This window comes from Budorcas taxicolor, chromosome 14, assembly GCF_023091745.1.
Source record: "Budorcas taxicolor isolate Tak-1 chromosome 14, Takin1.1, whole genome shotgun sequence".
Classification (NCBI taxonomy): Eukaryota; Metazoa; Chordata; class Mammalia; order Artiodactyla; family Bovidae; genus Budorcas; species Budorcas taxicolor.
In genome coordinates this window covers 76,864,012-76,885,305 of record NC_068923.1, presented here as the reverse complement: position 1 = coordinate 76,885,305, position 21,294 = coordinate 76,864,012, and the positions used below count along the sequence as shown (strand labels likewise).

General features: G+C 42.2%; 1 protein-coding gene across 1 annotated transcript in view; it reads right to left on the bottom strand.

Annotated features, from left to right (window-relative positions):
• ANKRD46 (ankyrin repeat domain 46) overlaps window positions 1–13,679 on the bottom strand; it is a 39,850-nt gene extending 26,171 nt beyond the window's left edge. Inside the window, exon 1 of the mRNA XM_052651791.1 lies at window positions 13,592–13,679. The gene's annotated coding sequence lies outside the window, so the exon portion shown is untranslated. The remainder of the gene's footprint in view (window positions 1–13,591) is intronic.
• Window positions 13,680–21,294: the final 7,615 nt, after the last annotated feature.

Below are 21,294 nucleotides of genomic sequence, written 5' to 3'. Positions count from 1 at the left end.
GTACGACCAATAAATCGATAAATGTTAAAAAAATAAAAGTGGCATGCTTATATAGAAACTATATATATAGAAACCACACGGGGTAACAGGTATTTCTTCCCACTGGAAACAGTTAAGGGTGACATCTTTGGTAGGAAGAAAGTGCAGAGTTTTAGTAAGAGAGTTGAGTGTCAAAGGCTTTAAAGGGAGCCTTTGGTTCTTTTCCTGCTGTCTCTCCTTTGGACTGTGGGTAACCTATTTTGGGGAAGCATCTTTGATACCCCAAGAAAGTAGTGAATTACATGCTTAGAAATGGCTCTAGGTTCAGGAAAGAGAAATACGGATTTTTTTTTTTTCCCACTAGTTTTTTTTTTTTTTTTAACCCAGCTTAGGAGGATAAAAATAAGTGTAGGATTTCAAGCAGAAGTTTTATTTTTCAGCTGGAGCTTTCCTTGTGCTGCCACTTAGGAACCTAAGATGTGGGGCAAGAAGTAGGAAATGCTAGTACTAATAAAGCAGGATGGAGTCAGCAGTCCTGGTAGCTTCTTTAGTGGAACAGTAATTCCGAATGGACAATGAATCATAGCAATCCCCTTTCTGCCTGAGACCTGGCCCCCATGCAGCCTCTCCTAGTAAAACAGCAGATCTGTGAGTTGGCTCAACATCTGTGTACTCAAGAGTCTATGGTATCTTTCAGAAACAGGAACAGAGGCTGGCAAAACTCTGTATCACTTTCCCGTGGAACTATTTTTATAGACTGCCCAAAGACCTACCAGGCCATTGTGACCAACATGGCAAAGAGTGGTCAGTGACTAAGGTCTCAAGACCATTCCATTTCATGATTGTTGTCTATATTTATCTTTAAAATTTTTTTTAAAAGAATGGTTAACTAAATTATCAACATTTTATCAATCAGACCACTCTTTTTAAAAAAAGTTCCATGCCTCACTCTGCTGGTTGAAGTTCACCCTTCAATTCTTTCAGGGAGGATCTGTAAGCAGTCCAGTCTTTCAGTCTTCTGACAGTGGCTTTATTTTTACTTTATTCTTGAATAACAGTCCATGTGATTACAAGGCTGTAGCTGCCAGTTACTTTTCCTCAGCATTCTGAGGCTATCATTCCACTGCTTCTTGGCTCTATTATTGCTAGAAGACATCTGCTTTAGTCTAATTGTTGCATAAGTCTTTTTTTTCTTTGGTTTAAAATTTTTCACTTTAACCTTAATGTTAACAGTTTTGCTGGGATCTATTTAGGAGGATTTATATATCCTGGTTGGAATTCTGAATTTTTATAACTTATAATCTAAGGACCATGGCCTCTTGAATTCTGGGGAATTCTCACTCACCTCTTCCAACGACTGCTTTTCAATCATGTCTTCCTATTAGATATGTGTTGGAAACTCAACTTATGCTTTTCTTAAAAAAAACCCAAAACTTTTCTATGCTATAGCTTCTACGTACAGTTCTCAGCACTATCTTCTAATTGATTTATTAACTCTGGCTGGATTGAGTCTAAGTTTATCACACATCAAAAAAAACAAACCCCTCGACTACTGTACTTTTTCACTTCTAAGAGTTCTAATTTTGTCTTCATCTCCATCTGCTCTTGTCCCTTTCTGTTTCATAATTTACCATTTTGAATAAATGCAAGTGCTTTCTCTACTTGAGCATAAGGACACTTGAAAGTCTTTGTTGGAGCAACAAGTATACACTGTACACTATAGGCATTATCTTGTAATAACCTATAATGGAATATAATTTGCAAAATACTGAATTGCTATGCTGTACCCCTTAAATCAAAACATTTAAAGCAACCACACTTCAATAAAAAAAGGAAAAAAAACACTTTGTTGGCTAGTTTCCTACAATCACTTACACTAGGACTGAGCTTGTGTTCCAATGCCACACTGCTGGCTGGGTTTTTCTTGACCCTGGATCTCTGTCATTCATTTTGGAATTTTTGCTGTAAGCTTATTTCGGGAGAAGGGTTTGTTTTTGTTCTCCATTCCTCCTGCCACATGCTTACTCCTCCACATGGTTGCCTCCGACTTGCCACCTGGCAATGAGTTCAGAACCAGGTCTTTTCAAGGCTGAAGATCTTATATACTGGCCAAAACTAACTGTGCTTTTCACTCCCTTGGAGGCCCAGTGCCACTGTAGTGGACACAACTGGCTGCCTACCCTTCATGCCTTTTTCTGTCCCGCAGTACCCAACACTATCACTCCTGGCTGTCCCTAAGTATGTTTTGAGGAAATAAGCTCTGACTCCAAGTCATGTAACATGTAACATAGTACATTCTTCTAGCTGCAGTGGTTTACTGTTTTCTACTTAATTTTTTACTGAAGGGCAGTTGATTTATTAACACAATGTCATCTTGGTTTCTGCTGTACAGCAAAGTGAATCAGTTATACATATATCCACTCTTTTTTAGACTCTTTTCCCATATAGGTCATTACAGGGTATTAAGTAGAGTTCCCTGTCCTCTACAGTAGGCTCTTCTGCAGTGGTTTTATTTAGAAGTAGACGTATTTCAGTCCAATAAGACCCTTTACTTACTGTAATATATATTCAGTTCAGTTCAGTCGCTCAGTTGTGTCTGACTCTTTGTGACCCCATGGACGCCAGGCCTCCCTGTCCATCACCAACTCCCGGAGTTCACCCAAACTCATGTACTTCGAGTCGGTGATGCCATCCAGCCATCTGACGTCCCCTTCTCCTCCTGCCCCCAATCCCTCCCCGCATCAGGATCTTTTCCAATGAGTCAACCCTTTGCATGAGGTGGCCAAAGTATTGGAGTTTCAGCTTTAGCATCAGTCCTTCCAATGAACACCCAGGACTGATCTCCTTTAGAATGGACTGGATGGATCTCCTTGCAGTCCAAGGGACTCTCAAGAGTCTTCTCCAACACCACAGTTCAAAAGCATCAATTCTTTGGCACTCAGCTTTCTTCACCGTCCAACTCTCACATCCATACATGACTACTGGAAAAACCATATATATTAAAGTGACATATTCTTTTTTTCTGATAATAAGGTGTAAACAGAACATCTAAAATTGCTTTAGTCATTTTGACATGGATTTCAGAAGGGATGGAGGGAGAGAGAGAGAAACAGATAATGAGAAAGGCAGGGGTGCTGGAGATGGGAAGCACATAGGGAAACAGAGCCAGACCTTGATTAAACCTCACATGAAGCTCATACTAACTATCGACTTTTCAAATACAGGCATCAATAAATTCCCTTTTTTATTGACAGTTTAGGTTTTCTGTTACAACCAAATATTTAAATGATACAGAACCTAAAGTCTTACTTCCTTGGTGGATCAGAGGGAAAAGAATCCGCCTGCAATGCAGGAGACTAGGGTTCAATCCCTGGGTCGGGAAGATCCCCTGGAGAAGGGAATGGCAACCCACTCCAGTATTCTTGCTTGGAGAATCCCATGGACAGAGGAGCCTGGCAGGCTACAGTCTGGGGGATCCCAAAGAGTCAGACACGACTGAGCGACTAACACTTCCTTTGCACTTTCCTTGAACCTGAAGCAGTCATTACCACTTGATTCCTACTGCTGCGTGCTTCTGCCACTGCTTTCTAAGAAGGAAAAAATACTGCTTGTGTTACATGTTTCAGCAAAAGACAAAGATCAAATGAAGGGTGCGAGCAATGATATCTAACTCTCTTCAAGAAGCTGAATTAACTAAGGTCTAAGAAATCTCATTTGAAAATGGAATAAATAGCACAGCAGGCAGGAAGCAGACTGAAAGCTGGGTAAATTCTAGGCACTCACCAAGGAGATAACTTGAAGTACAAGTTGAACAGACACTCTGAATAGATGAGATAAAAATAAGCTCACTGTGGGGAAAACACAGACAATACCAGTTTTTGTTCTGTTTTTAAGAAAAATAACCAAGAGGCAAAATACAGCTCCAAATGGGGAAGTGGCAGAAAGAGATTTAAATGAAAGAATCAGTGCCATCTGGCTCTTGGAAAAAGACATATTAGGGCTAAAAATATCACCAAAGTTAGAATGCTTAAACCATTCTGACAATGCCACACCCAGTTCAGTTCAGTTCAGTCGCTCAGCCATGTCCGACTCTTTGTGACCCCATGAATCGCAGCACGCCAGGCCTCCCTGTCCATCACCATCTCCTGGAGTTCACTCAGACTCAGTCCTGCCACACCCAGAACATTAAAAAAATTTTAACTTAGACTAAAGGAAAAAAGACACCATAAGAGAAAATACAGGTTTCTTAGCTAGTTTTAATATACTTAGGTTAAAAAGTAAAACAGGGATTTCCCGAGTGGTCCAGAGGTTAGGACTCCGTGCTCCCGATGCAGGAGGCCTAGGTTCAATCCCTGCTTGGGGAGCTAGATCTTGTAGGTCACAACTAGAGATCCTGCATGCCACAACTAAGACTGTTTTTTTAAAGTAAAACACAGCAGAGGAATTTCACGAAGACCCAATGTCGAAAAAATAGCTAAATAAACCATGTGTGTTCTTGCATTTGCTTCTAGATGACTTGGCACCATCCCTAAATAACAATGTGCACATCTTTTAGTTGATTGTATTCAACTGCATAAATCTGTCAAAATGACTACTTATTGGATAGTTCCGTGAATACACAGAAGCATCAGTACTTCTTTGGCATATGTGCGTTTATGGCCACATGACCAAGAGCTGGGAACAAAAAAATCATCCAATTTTTTGAAATCAAATGGGTGTATGCCTATCTTTATTGAACATAGTTTAGTCTAGAACTGTTTTGTTTCTCTAATAATTACTGGCAAATCAAAAGTTAAATTACACAAGGTTTCTAAATACTGCAGTGAACAAAGAGGTCTAGAAAAACTGAACAGCACTAACAAGTTCTTCTTCAAGTTCTACACTTCTCCAAGTTCTAGAATTCTGGGTATATAAACAAGGAAGTGAAATCTTATCTCCAAGAGACCCCTGTGTGTTCACTGCAGCATTATTCCCAATAACCAAGATATGGAAGCAACCTAAGCGTCCACTGACACAAGCGGATGACAAAGATGCTGTATACACACGACGAATATTATTCAGCCACAAAAAGCAGGAAATTCTGCCGTCTGTGACAACATGAATGAACCTGGATGACACCACCCAAAGAGAGGTAAGTTAGACACAGAAAGACAAATACCGAATGATCTCACTTACATGTGATATGGAATCTAAAAGAGTCAAACTCACAGAACCAGAGAGCAGAAGGGTAGTTGCCAGGGGCTGAGGAAGAGGGAAATTGGAAGGTGTTGGTCAAAGGGTACAAACTATCACTCATGGCATGGAGCTAATTTTCAGCAGGATGATTGTAGGTAATAGTATGTATTGTGTACTTGAAATTTGCTGAGATCTTGTGTTCTCATTACATACGCACACAAAGGTAACTATGTGAGGTGATGGATTGAGTGGGGCAATCATTTCAAATTTATGAAAATATTAAATCATCACACTGTACGCCTTTTAAAAAATCAGACTGCATAAACACTATGTACAATTTTTATTCGTCAATAATATTTCAACAAAGCTGGAAAGATCCTGAAAGATGACACTGTGAAAGTGCTGCACTCAATATGCCAATAAATTTGGAAAACTCAGCAGTGGCCACAGGACTGGAAAAGGTCAGCTTTCATTCCAATCCCAAAGAAAGGCAATGCCAAAGAATCCTCAAACTACCGCACAACTGCACTCATCTCACACGCTAGTAAAGTAATGCTTAAAATTCTCCAAGCCAGGCTTCAGCAATACATGAACTGTGAACTTCCAGATATTCAAGCCGGTTTTAAAAAGGCAAAGGAACCAGAGATCAAATTGAAAACATCCGCTGGATCCTTGAATAAGCAAGAGAGTTCCAGAAAAACATCTATTTTTGCTTTATTGACTATGCAAAGCCTTTGACTGTGTGGATCACAATAAACTGTGGAAAATTCTGAAAGAGATGGGAATACCAGACCACCTGACATGCCTCTTGAGAAACCTGTATGCAGGTCAGGAAACAACAGAACTGGACATGGACCAACAGACTGGTTCCAAACAGGAAAAGGAGTACATCAAGGCTGTATACTGTCACCCTGCTTATTTAACTTATATGCAGAGTACATCATGAGAAACACTGGGCTGGAGGAAGCACAAGCTGGAATCAAGATTGCCGGGAGAAATATCAATAACCTCAGATATGCAGATGACACCACCCTTATGGAAGCCTCTAAAGAACTAAAGAGCCTCTTGATGAAAGTGAAAGAGGAAAGTGGAAAAAGTTGGCTTAAAGCTCAACATTCAGAAAACTAAGATCATGGCATCTGGTCCTATCACTTCATGGCAAATAGATGGGGAAACAGTGGAAACAGTGGCTGACTTTATTTGTCTGGGCTCCAAAATCACTGCAGATGGTGATTGCAGCCAGGAAATTAAGACGCTTACTCCTTGGAAGGAAAGTTATGACCAACCAAGACAGCGTATTAAAAAGCAGAGACATTACTTTGCCAACAAAGATCTGTCTAGTCAAGGCTATGGTTTTTCCAGTGGTCATGTATGGATGTGAGAGTTGGACTATAAAGAAAGCTGAGCACCAAAGAATTGATGCTTTTGAAATATGGTGTTGTAAAGACTCTTGAGAGTCCCTCAGACTGCAAGGAGATCCAACCAGTCCATCCTAAAGGAGATCAGTCCTGGGTGTTCATTGGAAGGAAGGACTGATGCTAAAGCTGAAACTCCAATACTTTGGCCACCTGATGCAAGAGCTGACTCATTTGAAAAGACCCTGATGCTGGGAAAGATTGAGGGCAGGAGAAGGGACGACAGAGGATGAGATGGTTGGATGGCATCACTGACTCAATGGACATTGGTTTGGGTAGACTCTGGGAGTTGGTGATGGACAGGGACGCCTGGCGTGCTGCGATTCACAGGGTTGCAAAGAGTCAGACACGACTGAGTAACTGAACTGAAATGAAACTGGAAAAAAGGAAAAAGGGATAAGCATATATTTAATTTGGAAATTAGCTATTCCTTTGTCACTGATTTTATTTACATATTACATATACTTTATGCATAAGATCTAAGTTGATCATTCTTATGTCTGTATGCTGGTGTGGAAAATGGGATTTTATTACCAAGATATAAACCATGAATTTAAGTTCTAATAATACCAAAAATAATTTTAAATAGGCAAATCTTTTTCAAACCCCACAATACAATCCTTTACAAAATCTAATTCTCATTAATTTTCCTTGTAAGAAATCTAGAAAAAGTCTTTAGTGGAATGGTATGGAACAAATTTGGTAATGACATTTCTATAGTGACAATCTCAAAAGTTCTTCCATTTTTAAAGGATGAATAGAGTTAATGAAAAACCCTGTAGCATAAGAGAAGAGGTTCATTAGCTCTACACAGAAAAATATACCACCGAAAACTATTTACAAGAAATGAACAAAAAAAGAAAAAATCTGGCTTAGGAATATATAAAAAAAAAAATTAAGAACTCAGGTTATGGAAAAAAAAAAAGTACCATATGGAGACTGGGATTTTAAAAAAAGACTATGAATTAGATAAAAACATAAAAGAAAATTTAAAATTCAAATTGTAAGCAGAGAAAGTGTTAGTCACTCAGTTGTATATGACTCTTTGCAACCTCATGGACTGCGGTCTGCCAGGCTCCTCTGTCCATGCGATTCTCCAGGCAAGAATATAGGAGTGGGTTGCCATTCCCTTCTCCAGGGGAAACTTCCCAACCCAGGGACTGAACCCTGGTCTCTCACATTGCAGGCAGATTCTTTACCGTTTGAGCCACCAGGGATGCCCCTGTAAGCAGTAAAGAACATAACAAATATTACAAAAAATCAAATCAGCGATGGAAAGGCCTAACTTAAGAAACTCTGCAAAAGAAAAGTTAACAAGGACATGTGAAATGATTATGACAACTAGAGAACAGAGCCAACCCATGAAAAATTGCCAGAGGGGGGAAAATGAGAAAACAACAAAAAACAAACTTAAGAAAGTACTTCTCTCAAATTAAAAAAAGATTTCCATCTGTACACTGAAGGACACATCATCTTCCAGATAAAACTAATGGATTAAAAAAATCAGTAGATATAATCCTAAACTTCAAAATAATTTATTTAATCACCTTAAGGGCTATGGTTTTTCCAGTGGTCATGTATGAATGTGAGAGTTGGACTGTGAAGAAAGCTGAGCACTGAAGAATTGATGCTTTTGAACTGTGGTGTTGGAGAAGACTCTTGAGAGTCCCTTGGACTGCAAGGAGATCCAACCAGTCCATTCTGAAGGAGATCAGCCCTGGGATTTCTTTGGAAGGAATGATGCTGAAGCTGAAACTCCAGTACTTTGGCCACCTCATGTGAAGAGCTGACTCACTGGAAAAGACTCATGCTGAGAGGGATTGGGGGCAGGAGGAGAAGGGGACAACAGAGGATGAGATGGCTGGATGGCATCACTGACTCGATGGACGTGAGTCTGAGTGACTCCGGGAGCTGGTGATGGACAGGCAGGCCTGGCGTGCTGCGATTCATGGGGTTGCAAAGAGTCGGACACGACTGAGCGACTGAACTGAACTGAAACTTTTACAGTGCAACTGTGAGCTGAACTTGCTATGGAAAAGGCACAAGACAAGACCACGGAAAGAGTTTATATCCACAGTAAAGATGGTGTAAATCTGGTATATACTATATACCTTGTAGATTATTTTTTATTTGGCCATTAATTTACTGAGGGCAGAAACAAGAACCTAAACTCATGTTGAGATAAAAAGACAGTATATTTCAAAATAAATCCTGGTTTTCAACTTTCTTGAGTATGTATTTTGTTTTAAATGCACGGTTTGTAGCACCTCTAAGTTAATTTTAATCTGAGGTAAGAACAAAAATAACTGACAAAGGAACATCTTCTACCAAAGGGCTTTTATGAGCCCTGAAATGAATTATGCAAAAAAAGACAGGCTTTTGTGTGTATGGGTTTTGGAGGTTAATAACACATTATCATTTTCAGTATAGCAGTATAGTTATTTTACTTCCACCAATCATTGATAAAGTGATCCAAGTCTGACTGCTAAATAGGTGGAGCTAGAAATAAAATTATTTACTGTGAGGATGACTGCGGTGCTTTCAAATTAGAGTTTACAGCTAACCTCCTCTAAAAAGCTGTCCCTACTTGCCGACTCCAATCCCTTTCCCTAGATTCTCTCTTCAAACCACACTAATCAGATCTTCTTCCCACTCTTCTTAGGGTGCTCTTGCATCAACACCAGTGACCGGCACACTGCTAAGTACAACATTCATTTCATGGTCCTCATCTCACGATGTGTCGAATCAAAGACTGCTCCTTCTCAGTCTCCTCTGTGGTTCCAACCTCTGAACATCCCAGAGGAAAGAAAATCCCAGAGCTCAACCCTTGCTTCTTTAGACCAGATCTCATATAATCTCAAGGCCTGAAATACTACCTACTTGCTAATGATTCCTAAATGTCTATTTTGAGTTGGGACCTTTCCACTCAACTCCAGTCTCACATAACACTACCTCAACAAGCATCTCAAACCTGACTCGTCTAAAGCTGAACTCTTAACTGCTGCTCCACCAGCCTCCCCATCTCTCTGATCCTCAAGTCTTCCCCATGTCATAAAGGGCAACTCCATCCCTTCACTAGATTAGGTCAAAGGCCTCCCGCCATCCTTCCCTCTTTTACCCTCATACTCCACATCCAATCCATCAGCAAATCCTGTCAGCCATACCTAGAAAACAGCAGCTTCTTACTACACTATTGTTACCACTTGGTCTGACCCAACCTAACTGGGCTCCCTGCTCCTACTGTCCCTTCTGAACACAGGCGCCAGAGTGATCCTTTACACCTGTTAAGTCAGGCCCCCCCCCCCCCCCACTCCCCTCAACCACCTCCCTCCTCACTCAGGGGAAAGGCCATGATCTTCACCAGGACAGATGAGCTCTAGAGCTTACCTCACTCTTCCTGCCTCTGCTCAAACCCACTGGCCTCCTTGCTGGCCCCCAACAAGCCTGGCGGCCTCTAGGCCTGGGCCCTTGCCTGGTGCACCGGACCCCTACACAGCTGCAGGGCTGTCTCTGACCCCTTCGGGTTGTACTCAGGAGCCTTCTCTATGGAGCTGTTCCTTATTTCAAAACTGCTTCTGCTCCTTCCCTGGATCTCCCTATCCCCCTTCACTGCTTCATTTTTCTTCTAAGCAATAATTACCACCTGACTGGATAGATTTTAATTTTTAATAAGTATTTTATTTATCATCCCCATCTCCACCTTTCCCCAGTGGAGTGTTAGCTCCAGGAGGACAAGAATTCTGTTTTCTTTTGTTCCTCTCGCATCTCAGGGGATTAGAACCATGCTTGCCTCTGGGAGGCACTCTGCATACATTTGCTACGGGAGTGCTGAATATGCAAACTCTTAAATCCTGATAAGGCTAAGGGATTTAGCACACTACAGTATCCAACTTCTCTCCACAATGGGAAATACCACTTTACAGGAACTGGAAATGCCTTTCTCTTCCATATAGTAAGTAATACAATTTGCTCTAAATAACACGCCCCAAATTTCTTAATTCCTCTTTACTACAGTCTTTCAAATGTCTTTCCTACATCCTCTAAAATATTAACTGGCGTGCTAAGTTGCTTCAGTCATGTCTCTTTGCAATCCTATGGGCCCTATGGAACCTGCCACGCTCCTCTGTCCGTGGGATTCTTCAGGCAAAAATAATGGAATGGGTTACCATGGCCTACTCCAGAGGCTCTTCCCGACCCAGGGATTGAACTCGCGTCTCTTATGTTTCCTGCATTGGCAGGTGGGTTCTTCATCACATGGACAAATCTTTCATTCCCCTTTAGCATTACTGTCATAATATTGCAAAGGCAAAGTGAATTCACTAAAAATGGTATCAAAATGCAAACAATGATGAAAAGTAATGAAGCTCATTAACAACCAAATAAACCCAACCCTGCTGCTGCTACTGCTGCTAAGTCGCTTCAGTCGTGTCCGACTCTGCCACCCCATAGACGGCAGCCCACCAGGCTCCCCCGTCCCTGGGATTCTCCAGGCAAGAACACTGGAGTGGGTTGCCATTTCCTTCTCCAATGCATGAAAGTGAAGAGTGAAAGTGAGGTCACTCAGTTGTGTCTGACTCTTAGCGACCCCATGGACTGCAGCCTACTAGGCTCCTCCGTTCATGGATTTTCCAGGCAAGAGTACTGGAGTGGGATGCCATTGCCTTCTCTGGGAGGGCCCTAGTCCATGCTTAACTTTATTATCACTATACTCCTTAAAAAGCAAACATTTTTCTAATTAAACTCCCTTTTAAGCTAAAAAGGAGTTGGTACAGGATACTTGCATTTAGCCATGAAAATTAAACCTCAGGGAAATCAGTTCAAGCTATTAGGTTGGTGTGAAAGTAATTGCAATTTTACACTGTTGAAATTGGCCATGATACCAGAATACATTCTTAAATAAATGCGGTTATGTTATACAGCATTTTAACGTGTATTTCTTGCTTTATGTTTTTTGCTAATGACTTATTACTTGTTGTTTACATTTATTTTAGACTATGGAAATGACGTTAGACAAAATGCAAATTTGAGCTTTTTTTTTTTATTCAAGTTCAAAATGGGTTGTAAAGAAGCAGGGAGACAACTCGCAACATCAACAAGGCAACCTGGAACTTCTAACTGCGTACATGCACTGGTTGTTCAAGAAGTTCTGCAAAGGAGATGAGAGCCTTGAAGGTGAGGAGCATACTGGTTGGCCAACAACCAACTGAGAGTCATTATCAAAGCTGATCTTACAACCACATGAGAAGCTGTCAAAGGACTCAACGTTGACCATTTTACAGTTGTGTGGCATTTGATGCAAATTGGAAAGGTGAAAAAGCTCAGTTAGTGGGTGCCTCACAAGCTGACCACGAATCAAAAAAATCATTGTTCTGAAGTGTCATCTGCTTTTATTCAACAACAATGAACTGTTTCTTGATTGGACTGTGACACACAACAAAAGTCGACTGTATACGACAACCACTGACAACCAGCTCTGTGGATGGACTGAGAAGAAGCTCCAAAGCACTTCCCAAAACCAAATTCGCACCGAAAAAAGGTCATGGTCACTGTCTGGTGGTCTGCTGCAGGTCTGATTCATCACAGCTTTCTGAGTCCCAGCGAAACCATCACATGTGAGAAGTATGCTCAACAGATCGGTGAGATGCACGGACAACTGCCACACCTGCACTGGCCCCGGTCAACAGAAAGGGCCCCATTGTTCTCCATGACAACACCCCCCACACGCCACACAACCAGCACTTCAAAAGTAGAGAGTCATGGGCTATGAAGTTTTGCCTCATCTGCCATATTCACCTGACCTCTCACCAACTGACTACCCCTTCTTTAAGCATCTTGACAACTTGTTGCAGGCAAAACGCTTCCACAACCAGCAGGAGGTAGAAAATGCTTCCCAAGAGTTCGTGGAATCCCAAAGCACGTATTTTCACACTATAGGAATAAACAAACTTATTTCTCATTGACAAAAACATGTTGATTGTAATGGTTTCTATTTTGACTAATAACGATGTGTTGGCGCCTAATTACAATGATTGAAAATTCAAGGTCCAAAATCGCAATTACTTTTGTACCAACCTAATAGGAGTCAAATTGATAAGTAAACAAAAGCCTTATGGAATAGGTTTGTATAGGTAACAAGCAGGAACACTGGAGTAAGGAGATGAGGTTCAAATCCTTTACTAACTGTTTGACCTTGGACAAGTTAATTTAGACTGCGTGCCTCGGTTTCCTTATTTGTAAAATGGAAATGGTACCCTCTGCTGTTGCTACAAGGATTAAATACAGACACAATACGATTTAAAGTATCCAGCACAATGACATACAGTAAGCATTGAAGACTTCTCTTACTATAATCCCCGCCCCACTAGCAGACCTCTTCACGCTCCGAGGTACCATTCTTTAGAATGAGAATTGACACTATTAAATGATGTATTTTTTCCCCCTTCGTTATATTCGGTAGCCAATTCTAAACACCGTGGGCCGTTTTAAAGAATAAACGTCATTTTCTCGAGGCAGAGCCCTCTACTGCAAGATGATCGGCCTCCTGCATTGCACTTTGAATAAGGAGCAGCCCTGTCTTTGAACCCGGGTACCCGGGGCCATGTAATATCGGGATAGTTCGCGCACATCTCAGCAGCTTCTCTTCACGCCTGGACTGCGGGTTCCGAGTAACTAGCCGCACACTGTCCGTGCCGAGGCCGAGACAGCGCACCTTTTCTGGCGGAGTGGCGAGACGCCGGCCGCGGGGTCTCCGGCTCGGACCGTCGACCTCGCGAGGCCCCGGCCACGCCCGCCGCGCGGCCGCTACCCTCACAGCAGCCCCCAGCGCCCGCGCCGGCCCTCCCAGCTCCCCCGGGCGGCACAGACCCGAGACCGGCCACCACGGGTCTGCTTCCCCGCGGGCGGCCCCGCCCCTCAGGTCCCTAGCCCAGGCCCCAAGCCGGGCCCTCCGGTGCTTCGGGGCCATCGGGGGGAGGGTCAGTGGCTTTCATCCCGGGGCTGCCCGCGGGCCGAGGCCCAAGTACCTTCCAGTCAGTCGAGGAATGGCGGCAGCGGCACCACCTTCCTCCCGGCGACCGCGGCAGAGGCGACGGCCGCAGACGGAGAGGAGGGGACGGGCTGGCCACTGAGACGAGCGGGCCCTAGCTGGCCAGAGCGGCCTCTCTGCGCCGCGGCTGGTGCGCCCCCTGGAGGCCGGAAGTCGCACTGGCGGCTCGACCAGCTCTGAATCACTAAGCAAAGAAAACTGCTGCGGGGGAGAAGAAAAGACAATTGAGAAAGGTTCCATAGATCTAAGTCCAGGAGCATTTTGCACTTTTCAAGTCGTTTTCTAAACAAACATCCCACCCCTCAGCTAAATGAAGGCTTCACAGGCAAGGACAGTCTTACCAAGAGTCTTACCAAGTCTCTGAGTTGAGTCGGACTCTTTGTGACCCCACGGGCTGCAGCAGGGCAAGCTCCTCTGTCCTCCACTATCTCCCAGAGTTTGCTCAAAATCATGTCTTTCGAGTTGGTGATGCTGTCTAACCATCTCATCCTCTGCTGCCCCCTTCTCCTCCCCACTTCAATCTTTCCCAGCATCAGGGTCTTTTCCAATGAGTCAGTTCTTTGCATCAGGTGGCCAAAGTATTAGAGCTTCAGCTTCAGCATCAGTTCTTCTGATGAATATTCAAGGTTGATTTCCTTTAGGATGGACTGGTTTGATCTCTGCAGTCCAAGGAACTCTCAAGAGTCTTCTCCAGCACCACAATTTGAAAGCATCAATTCCTTGGTGCTCAGCCTTCTTTATGGTCCAACTCTCACATCCGTTCATGACAATTAGAAAAAACATAGCTTTCACTATATGGACCTTTGTCAGCAAAGTGATTTCTCTGTTTTTTAAAACACTGTCTAGATTTGTTATAGTTTTCCTTCCAAGAAGCAAGCGTCTTTTAACTTTGTGGCTGCAGTCACCATCTGCAGTGATTAGGGAGCCCAAGAAAATAAAATCTGCCACTGTTTCCACTTTTTCCCCATCTATTTGCCATGAAGCAATGGAACCGGGTGCTATGATCTACCAAGAGCTGTAGGCATCAATTAATAGTTGCTGGCCTTCAGGTAAGTCTTCTCTGTAACGCAAATTGATGTATTAGTAATAGCAACTGGCTGCTCTAATTTTCAAATACGAACCTAAGTTTTTTCAAAAAGGGTTTGACTACTTACATCCCACTTTTTAAAATTCCTAGACGAAATGCAACATGTGCCTAGCCAAAACTATAAAGATGGTGAGTGGTGAGAAGTACATTTACTGCAACTTTTCTTTCCTGAGTTTACCAACAACTCCAGTCCTGTAGCCAAGACTTACCCTGCACAGTGATCCTCTCTTCCCTAAATTTTAGCGTACTCACTCAGCCAATCCACCTTTCCTCTCTAGGGGGTCTCATGTCCATCCATTCCTTGGCTATTACTAACAGTGTGTTCCTGGAAATGTCATGTAAATGTTTGGGATTTTTGTCAAATTTGAGAAAGACTCTATCAAATCTCTTTCACGTAAGAATAAGATTTCAGACATTTCTTTTTCTTGTGCAGTGACTATCATAAATATTAAATATTCTTTGATGACATTTATTAACAAATTTGTCATTGATATTCTCCTTGAGGTTGTGTGTTGAGTTTATAATATCTTCATTGATGCCAGTAAATTGTGTCAAATCAGCAAAGAATTTCTCCAGTGTGTTCTTACAATTTCCTCTTTTTTATTAATTGGTTAACAAACAATCCAAGACCTTAGTCATTACTTCTGTTCAAATGAATCTTTCCATCTTCATGATCTGCTTTTGTTTGATCTGAAAAAGTGTAGAGACTGCTAAGTGTAAGAAGTACAGCATTCCTCCTGGGGGATCTGAGAACCCATTTCCTTGTTTCTCCAGCTTCTAGAGGTCACTATAGTCCTTGGCTCGTGGCCTCTTCCATGTTCAAAATCAGCAGTGTAGCATCTTTTCTTGTCTCTGACTTCTGCTGCCAACTGTGTATCCTCTCTAACTTTGACCCTCCTGCCTGTTTATAAGGACTCTGGATCATGTTGGGTACATCTGAAGAATCCAGAACAGTCCCTCCATTTCAAGATCTTTAATTTTAGTCCCATCAAAAAAGTTCTTTTTACTGTACAAGTTAACATAGTCACGGATTCTGGGGATTAGGACAGGGACACCGTTGGAGGAAATGTTATTTAGCCCAGAGAATGGCCCTGATGCTTAAATTCCATTTCCTTCAGGGAAATCTACCTTTTCTTCCTCATTAGCAATATCTATTTGGTCCTGAGTTCTGATTGTGAGAGTTCCAACAAGAGGAATACCTGTAATTATAACTAGGGTAAGTGTTAATGAATGAAAAGAAGGAGATGTTATATGAGGGCAAACAGAACAGGACCTAATTTAGATGGAGGAGCAGCAATGGTTTTGAATAAGTGACATTTAACTGAGATGCAAAGGAGGAGGAATTAATTATACGATGAACAAGGGGGGTGATTTAGAGAGAGGGAACAGTATGTGTGGCCTGGGAATGGTGATGTCAGAGCGTGACTGAGTTGTGTCCCCCCTCAAATCCTTGGCACCACCACAGTGAGTGACACATAGCAGTTCTTAGCCCTGGCAGCACGTTGCAATCACTGCAGGGCCTTAAAAATAGCAACACCCTGGCCAAGACCAAGTCAGAATTATTTGGAAGTATGGCCCAATATCCATAGTTTTTAAGGTTGCTCAGAGAATACTAATGTGCAGACAGGGCTGAGAACCCACTCTTAGATACAACCACAGGAGTCAGAATAAAAGAATGACAAAAAATATTTGCTTGGGGTAGGATTTCCTCTTAAGAGGTTTTCTTCTGTTTAAAGAAAAGAAGGGTTTTGGCCGTCTTGATTATACATTCCTCTACAGTCTTCGAAAATGCAGAAAAAGCTTTCAAAAACATTGTTAAATAAACTACAAGTTTATATTGTACAATACAGGGTATATAGCCAATATTTTATAAATGACATTTACAATATAAATGTAGTATAACCTTTAAAATTTGTGGATCGTTATGTTGTACATCTGTAGCTTACATAATATCGTACATCAACTATATCAAATTTTTTTAAGAAAAGACCACTTTGTGATAGAATGCTTATCAGAAGACACTCAAGTGATCCAGCAACCATCCCAGTGTAACCAGTTGTCTCTGTAGAAAAGAGATGTGTTGGAACGGACAGGTGTTTTAAAAACACACTGTATCTACAAAGGAAAGGGTGTTTCTTGGTTTTGAGCCCTGTTTCCCAGAAGGCGGTCCAGTTTTTTGTACTACTAATGAATGACCATAAGGGGGAGACATGCTCCCAGAAAGCGTGACTTCCCCTGTCTCCAGTCTCTCACCCAGGCTAACGAGAATAGGATATTATAACAATACTGAGTTCTCAAGGCATAATTAACGGGTGAGCAAGTCACAGAATTAGACTTAAGTAGCATATATTTATCTACATCAGAGTTCCGTTCATTTCAGTTCTCCAGCAGCTTACACATTTAAACCACTGGAAAAATAAATAAATAGCATATACGTGCCAAGCATTATATTTACAGAATTAAGGGAAAAAATTGAAACCTAGGAAGATATTTTCCTTCAGCAGCCAACGCAATTAGAAATGAAGCAGCAAGCAAATCTTTCGAAGAGGGATCTCTCTTCTTTTGTTAATTGAAAAGTAAACAACTTAGGTCTCCTTGAATTTCCGGAGAGAATTACTAAGACAACAACAGCTACACCCCTGGGAAGAAGAAAAGAGCTTGGCTGCTTGTTGAAAACTCAATTTGTTATTTTTCTTTGCACTTAACCTGCACGTGGCAGAACCACACAGGTTTTCACATGTACATTAGATTGAATAATATATGTGATGGGAATGTATATAGAGCCTAACCCCAATTATCCTTCTCTTCCAAAAGTAAAGTAACCGATTGTTAGCCAGGGAATACCTTTTGCAGAGATTTAAGCAAATGCATTGCTTTGCAAGCCTTTAAATGCGACTGGGGAGACGTGGGTTTGGTCAGAGAGGCAGAACGGCTGTGTGAGGGGATAATGGATTTATTACAGGCATTCTGTCTCACACAATTGGGGCAGGAGTCCAGGAAGTGAAGGTCTGGAAGGAGGTGTTGGAGGCTTAGATCAAAGGTCACAAACTAGTTTCTCTGAGAATTCTAGAAGCCAAGTAGGGCTTGGAGCCCACTGCAAGTGGGCCCATGAAGGGGGTCTTCGGGACTTGCTGTTTCTGTGAAGCCAGCTATGGCTTTGTGAGCCCCCCAGCAAACAACTGGTGGTGGGCCTGGGCTCTGTCGGTCAAGAAGAAGAGCTGGTACAGAGTGGAGGGGGACAGAAACTTCTAGAAACTAGCCTTTCCATGTCACTGTATCTGATTGTCAGAAGGTAACAGCCATTGCCTTGCTCTGTCTCCCAGGTCTCCTGGAAAGCCCTCTCTGTGCTAATTTTAAACTGGAACCACATAGGAACCGGGACACTTGGTTAAGCTCCCCCTTAACCAGTGCACATGTAAGTTCTTATAACTAATTTTACAGATGAAAAAACTAAGGGCCATATATAGGTAAATCGCCTACACTCACATCACTACCTGGAAGCAGAGGCAAGCTCAGAATCCAAGTCAGAGGGGTCATCTTCTACTCCATTATCATGTCTCTCATCCTTTGTGGCACTTAAACACTCTAAAGGATTTCAAGAAAATAGGAGAGAAATTTCATGCATCACTTCTGAGTTCCTTTCCTAGGTTAAGAGTCTCTGAGTAGCCTGTGTACCATCACTAGGCCTAAATCACTCTATCTTGCCCAGACCATTTCTGGGCACCTGGGTTACTGGGGCTCTTTGATAAGAAGTTATGCCTATGACCACCAGATCTCAAAATCATTAAGTAATGAGATATGAGCTATTAGGCATGTGATGGATCGTCTTATTTGGGGTGTAGGATTATGTGAGAACTTGCCCAAGGAGCACTTTTGTTTATCACAGAAAACATCAATAAATACTCTCCAAAGTGATGGGAATACCAGACCACCTGACTTGCCTCTTGAGAAACCTGTATCAGGAAGCAACAGTTAGAACTGGACATGGAACAACAGACTGGTTCCAAATAGGAAAAGGAGTACGTCAAGGCTGTATATTGTCACCCTGCTTATTTAACTTATATGCAGAGTACATCATGAGAAGCGCTGGGCTGGAGGAAGCACAAGCTGGAATCAAGATTGCTGGGAGAAATATCAATAACCTCAGATATGCAGATGACACCACCCTTATGACAGAAAGTGAAGAACTAAAGAGCCTCTTGATGAAAGTGAAAGAGGAGAGTGAGAAAGTTTGCTTAAAGCTCAACATTCAGAAAACGAAGATCATGGCATCTGGTCCCATCACTTCATGGCAAATAGATGGGGAAACAGTGGCTGACTTTATTTTTCTGGGCTCCAAAATCACTGCAGATGGTGATTGCAGTCATGAAATTAAAAGACGCTTGCTCCTCAGAAGGAAAGTTATAACCAACCTAGACAGCATATTGAAAAGCAGAGACATTACTTTGCCAACAAAGGTCTGTCTAGTCAAGGCTATTGTTTTTCCAGTGGTCATGTATGGATGTGAGAGTTGGACTATAAAGAAAGCTGAGCGCCGAAGAATTGATACTTTTGAACTGTGTTGTTGGAGAAGACTCTTGAGAGTCCCCTGGACTGCAAGGAGATCCAACCAGTCCATCCTAAAGGAGATCAGTCCTGGGTGTTCATTGGAAGGACTGATGTTGAAGCTGAAACTCCAATACTTTGGCCACCTGATGCAAAGAGTTGATTCATTTGAAAAGACCCTGATGCTGGGAAAGATTGAGGGCAGGAGGAGAAGGGGACGACAGAGGATGAGAAGGCTGGATGGCATCACCGACTCGATGCACATGGGTTTGGGTAGACTCTGGGAGTTGGTGATGGACAGGGAGGCCTGGTGTGCTATGGTTCATGGGGTCGAAAAGAGTCAGACATGACTGAACGACTGAACTGAACTGAACTGAAAGTGCCTAAGAAATTATGATGTCCACATATTTGATTATTTCCTTTATACTTCAAAACAAGCACTCATAATAGGTTTGTAAATTTTCTCAGAAACTGGCAAGGAAGAATGAAATTAACTCTCATCTTAGTGTGAGAAAGAAATGGTAATCATTCAAACAGAAGCAAGGAACATCTCCTTCTTAGTCTTGAAATATACTCCAGGAAGTGACCTTTATCAGAACTGGCCTCAATTTCACTCTCCTTCAATACACTGATCCCATGGTTTCATTTTCCCCTTCACAAAACTGTGATGCCAAAGTTAGGGTAAAGTCGGAGGCTATTCTACTCTGACAATTATTTTCTGCAAATATGACTGGACTAAAGCTTCTTTTGATCTTAACACCTTTGACTAACAGGAAAGGAAACTTGTGACATTTTTATAGGGAAAAAAAGGGTGGGTAAGTCATACAAATTGCTTCTAGCCTATGCATTTGTTTTAAGGGAAGCAGAATGAGAAAAGACTTTCAAACGATTTAATTTTTTTAAAATCTGAGAAATGTATTTCATATGTCTATCTTCCAAACTCACAAGGTCCATTAAAAAGACGAATGGAGTAAGTTACTTTTTGTGTTTGTTTTTGGTTGTTCATCATCTAGCAGGATTTTATTTTAAAGTCGCAGGTAAGGACAATAGGGCAGAAAGGTTTTGGGATTTTTCTTCAGTGAATTCACTGCCTAAGATCTCAGCCTATCTTCATTGTAATCACCAGACCGCATGTTACCTATTTTAATTTTGACACATAAAAAGGGAGAAGATGAGGTCAGAATAAAAGGGAAAAAAGAACATCTATGACATAAACAGAGGAGTCTGGAGGGCTACAGTCCACAGGGTCGCAGAGAGTCAGACAAGACTGAAGTGACTTAGCATGCATGCATAGCATAAACAGGGCTTCCCTGGGGGCTCAGATGGTGAAGAATCTGCCTGCAATGCGGGCAACCCAGGTTTGATCCCGGGGCTGGGAAGATCCCCTGGAGAAGGGAATGGCAACACACTCCAATATTTTTGCCTGGAGAATTGCATGAACAGAGGAGCCTGATGGGCTACAGTCCATGGGGTTACCGAGTCTGACAAGACTGACTGACTAACACTTTTGCTTTCATGACATAAACAACCTGTGGTTAATTGCAAAAGACTAACTAATATTTGGGCTTCCCTGATAGCTCACTTGGTAAAGAATCTGCTTGCAACGCAGGAGACCCTGGTTAGATTCCTGGGTCGGGAAGATCCCCTGGAGAAGGGATACCCACTCCAGTATTCCTGGGCTTTGCTTGTGGCTCAGCTGGTAAAAAGTCTGCCTGAAATGCAGGAGACCTGGGTTCGATCCTTGGGTTGGGACGATTCCCCTGGAGAAGGGAAAAGCTACCCATTCCAGTATTCTGGCCTGGAGAATTCCATGGACTAGTCCATGGGGTCACAAAGAGTCGGACATGACTGAGCGACTTTCACTTTCAACTAATACTTAGATATATGATGGATATAAATTCAGTAACAAGTAAACATCTTAGGTTTAACCACCATGGTGCATGTTCAGTCAACACGTAAAAATAAACTCTTACATACAATCTTCCTGTTTTCTTCCTTAACGTGGTGCTATACAGGTGATGGGAGTATATGTGCTTTCTCTCTGAGCG